The sequence below is a fragment of the Myotis nattereri genome, assembly GCF_964212035.1.
Source record: "Myotis nattereri genome assembly, chromosome: 18".
Classification (NCBI taxonomy): domain Eukaryota; kingdom Metazoa; phylum Chordata; class Mammalia; order Chiroptera; family Vespertilionidae; genus Myotis; species Myotis nattereri.
The window spans coordinates 18,564,393-18,569,379 of NC_138093.1; the positions used below are offsets into that span (position 1 = coordinate 18,564,393).

General features: G+C 40.4%; 1 pseudogene across 1 annotated transcript; it reads left to right on the forward strand.

Moving 5' to 3' along the window:
- The first annotated feature begins 560 nt into the window (after positions 1–560).
- LOC308534714 (glutamine synthetase-like) lies at positions 561–4,747 on the forward strand (annotated as a pseudogene). The gene is made up of 2 exons: positions 561–1,423; positions 4,552–4,747. The product of its transcript is annotated as a glutamine synthetase-like (transcript).
- Positions 4,748–4,987: the final 240 nt, after the last annotated feature.

Genomic DNA, 4,987 nt, shown 5'->3' on the forward strand with positions numbered 1-4,987 from the left:
TTTTTTAAATCCTTACCCAAGGATATTTTTCCATTGATTTTTAGAGAGAGTAGAAGAGAGAGGGAAAGACAGAGAGAAATATCGATGTGAAAGAAACACATTTATTGGTCGCCTGCTGCACGAGCCCCAACCAGGGCCTGGGCCAGGGAGGAGCCTGCAACTGAGGTACATGCCTTAACCAGAATTGAATCCAGGACCCTTCAGTCCGCAGGTTGACCCTCTATCCACTGAGCAAACCAGCTATGGCTAAAATAAATCATTTTTAAGCAAAACTCTTTTCTCACAGATTTAACTGAACTTTAGGGGAAAATGTATGTAGGGTAACATGAGGATTAGGATAAGCTTTGAGGAAGGATTTAGCAACAGATTCAATGTCCTCACCACTTATGAGGTTTGAAGGACACCATCAGAATATGGTTCAAGAGAGCCGAGGATGGGAGAAGAGCCGAGTGTCTGAGCAGCACTCCCAGCTTCCTCTCTTCTCCTCTCTGCACCTCGCTCTCACTGCCTGCCGGCCCTGCCCCCCTGCCGCCTGCTCACTCCCCAGAGCAACTTCCACCATGTCCACCTCAGTGAGTTCCCACTTGAACAAAGGCATCAAGCAGATGTACATGTCCCTGCCTCAGGGTGATAAAGTCCAATCTATGTACATCTGGATTGACAGTACTGGAGAAGGACTGCGATGCAAGACCCAGACCCTGGACAGTGAGCCCAAGAGTATAGAAGAGTTGCCCGAGTGGAATTTTGATGGCTCTAGTACTATGCAGTCTGAAGGCTCCAACAGTGACATGTATCTTGTTGCTGCTACCATGTTTCGGGACCCTTTCCCCAAGGACCCCAACAAGCTGGTGTTCTGTGAAGTCTTAAAATACAACCACAAACCTGCAGAGACCAATTTAAGATATACCTGCAAACGGATAATGGACATGGTGAGCAATCAGCATCCCTGGTTTGGAATGGAATAGGAATATACTCTCATGGGCACAGATGGGCACCCTTTTGTCTGGCCTTCCAATGGCTTCCCTGGACCCCAAGGTCCATACTACTGCGGCGTGGGAGCAGACAGAGCCTATGGCAGGGATATTGTGGAGGCTCACTACCAGGCCTGCTTGTACGCTGGCATCAAGATCGCAGGGACAGATGCCGAGGTCATGCCCGCCCAGTGGGAATTCCAAATAGGACCCTGTGAAGGCATCGGCATGGGAGATCATCTCTGGGTGGCCCGTTTCATCTTGCACTGAGTGTGTGAAGACTTCAGAGTGATTGCAACCTTTGACACCAAGCCCATTCCTGGCAACTGGAATGGTGCAGGCTGCCACACCAACTTCAGCACCAAGGCCATGTGAGAGGAGAACGGTCTGAAGTACATTGAGGAGCCCATCTACTTTGTTCTTCTTTCTCAGGATCATTGCAGCTATTCTGGGTCTTTTTTTATTCCAGATGAATTTTTGGAGAGTTTGTTCTAGGTCTGTGAAATATGCCGTTGGTATTTTAATGGGGACTGTGTTGAATTTATAGATTGCTTTGGGTAGTATGGACATTTTAATGATATTGATTCTACCAACCCATGAACATGGTATGTTCTTTCATCTGTTTATATCTTCCTCTATCTCTTTTTTCAACCTCCTGTAGTTTTCTGAGTAGAGGTCTTTTACCTCTTTAGTTAAGTTTATTCCTAGGTATCTTAATTTTTTTGGTATGATTGTAAATGGGTTGCTTTTTTAGTCTCTCTTTCTGTAAGTTCACTATTGGTGTATAGAAATGCCATAGATTTCTTGGCATTAATTTTGTATCCTGCTACATTGCTGAATTCATTTATTAAGTCTAATAGTTTTTTGATGGAGTCTTTAGGGTTTTTTATGTACAATATCATGTTATCTGAATAAGGACAGTTTTACTTCTTCTCTTCCAATTTGGATGCCTTTTATTTCTTCTTTTTGTCTAATTGCAATGGCTAATACTTCCAGTACTATGTCATATAGGAGTGGTGAGAGTGGGCATCCCTGTCTTGTTCCTGTTCTTAGGGGAAATGGTTTTAGTTTTTGCCCACTGAGTATGATGTTGGCTATGGGTTTGTCATATACGACTTCTATTATGTTGATGTATGATCCTTCTATTCCCACCTTGCTGAGAGATTTTATCAAAAATGGGTGTTGGATTTTGTCAAATGCTTTTTCTGCATCAGTTGATATGACCATGTGGTTTTTATCTCTCAATTTGTTTATGTGATGTATCACGTTTATTGATTTGCAGATATTGTGCCATCCTTGCATCCCTGGGATAAATCCTACTTGGTCATAATGTATGATCTTTCTGATGTACTGCTGGATCCTATTTGCTAGGATTTTGTTGAGGATTTTGGCATCTATGTTCATTAGGAATATTGGCCTATAATTCTCTTTCATTGTGTTCTCTTTATCTGGTTTTGGTATTAGGGTGATGCTGGCTTCATAGAACGAGCTTGGAAGTGTTCCTTCCTCTTGAATTTTTTGGAATAGTCTGAGGAGGATAGGTTTTAGTTCTTCCTTGAATGTTTGGTATAATTCCCCTGTGAAGCTGTCTGGCCCCGGGCTTTTGTTTGCTGGAAGCTTTTTGATTACTGCTTCAATTTCTTCCATAGTTATTGGCCTGCTGAGATTTTTAGATTCTTCCTGAGTCAGTTTTGGAAGGTTGTATTTTTCTAGGAAGATGTCCATTTCCTCCAGGTTATCCAGTTTGTTGGAATAGAGTTGTTCATAGTATTTTTTTAACAATCCTTTGTATTTCTGTGGGGTCTGTTGTTATTTTGCCTCTTTCATTTCTGACTTTGTTTATTTGGATCCTTTCTCTTTGCTTCTTGGTGAGCCTGGCTATAGGTTCATCAATCTTGTTTATCCTTTCAAAGAACCAGCTCTTGGTTTTGTTGATCTTTTGTATTGGTTTTTTTTGTTTTTGTTTTTTTTGTCTCTATGTCTTTTATCTCCACTCTGATCTTTATTATTTCCTTCCTTCTGCTTACACTGGGCTTTTCTTGTTGCTCTCTTTCTAACTCTTTGAGTTGTAGGGTTAGGTAATTTATTACCATTGTTTCTTGTTTTTTTTGCAGTAGGCTTGTAGAGCTATGAACTTCCCTCTCAAGACTGCTTTCGCTTTTGGGTTTTGGGTTGTTGTGTTTTCATTGTCGTTTATTGCCATGATGTTTTTTATTTCTTCTTTGATCTCTCTGGTAACCCAGTCATTGTTTAATAGCATGCTATTTAGTCTCCATATGTTTGATTTTTTTGGATTATTTTTATTGTAGTTGATTTTCAGTTTTATGCCATTGTGATCTGAGAAGATGCTTGATATGATTTCTATCTTCTTAAATTTGAAGATACTTTGCCTGTGACCCAATATATGGTCTGTCTTTGAAAATGACCCATCTGCACTTGAGAAGAATGTATATTCTGTGGCTTTGGGGTGAAATGTTCTGAAGATGTCAATTAATTCCATCTGATCTAGTGCATCATTTAGGATTGATGTTTCTTTGATTTTTTGTTTAGAGGATTTGTCCAATGGTGATAGTGGGGTACTAAAGTCCCCTACTATGATTGTATTGCTGTCAATCTCTCTCTTAATATGCTCCAGAAGTTTTTTTATGTATTTGGGTGCTCCTGTATTGGGTGCGTATATGTTTACCAGAGTTATTTCTTTTTTTGGATTGCTCCCTTTAGTATTATGAAGTGGCTTTCCTTATATTTTTTTTATGTCCTTCACTTTGAGATCTAATTTGTCAGATATAAGTATTGCTACCTCATCTTTTTTCTCATTTCCATTCGCCTGAAAAACCTTTTTCCATCCCTTCACCATCAGTCTGTGTGCATCCTTTTTTGCTGAGGTGGGTTTCCTGTAGACAGCAGATATATGGGTCGTGTTTTCTTATCCATTTAGTTACCCTATGTCTTTTGATTGGGGCATTTAATCCATTTACATTTAAAGTTATTATTGATAGGTACTTGTTTGTCACCATTTTTATTCTTTACCCCTGTGTTCCTTCTTCATTTCCTATTTCTTCTTTTTACAGCAGAACATTTAGCATTTCTTGCATTGCTGGTTTGGTGGTAATAAACTCCATCTTTTTTTGTCTGTGAAACTCCTGATTTCACCCTCAATTTCGATTGATAGCCTTGCTGGATATAGTATTCTTGGATTCAGACCCTTCCTTTGCAAGACTTTGTATATTTCATTCCATTCCCTTCTTGCCTGATGTGTTTCTGTTGAGAAATCAGTCGCTAGTCTGATGGGGGATCCTTTGTAGGTAACTTTCTGTCTCGCTCTGGCTGCTTTTAAGATTCTTACTTTGTCATTGGTGTTTGTCAATTTAATTATAATGTGCCTTGGCATCAGTCTTTTTGGGTTCATTTTGTTTGGGACTCTCTGAGCTTCCTGGATTTGTGTGAGTTTTTTCTTCCCTATATTAGGGAAGTTTTCTGTCATTATTTCTTCAAACAGGTTTTCTATTCCTTGCTCAGTTTCCTCTCCTTCTGGCACCCCTATTATGTGGATGTTGTTTCGTTTCATGTTATCCCAAAGTTCTCAGTCCTCTTGGGTGGTGTCCCATTCAAAACAACCCAATAAAGTTTCCTCCTATGAGGCCTTATGGATTCATGGGAAATCCAAGCACCCTTCATCACACCAGAGGCTAGAAGTTGTGGTGGATTCTAAAGGAGCCACTTTCCCTCTGTCTGCTCCAAATAATGGAGCTCAGGCCACTGGCTCTCACTTTTAAAACAAGCCATGTGGAGGGTAGCATGAAGGTGGTGGTATGTTTATTGGTAATAAGTAGGTCTAGGCCCACAAAGTTTCTCAGCCTCAGCACTATTGGCATTTTGAGCCAGATAATTCTTTGCTATGAAGAGTTGTTCTGTGCACTGTAGAATATTTAGCAGCATCCCTAGCATCTACTAACTAAATGCCAGTAGTTCCATTCCCAAAAATGTCTCCAGACATTGCTGAGTGTCCCTGGGGG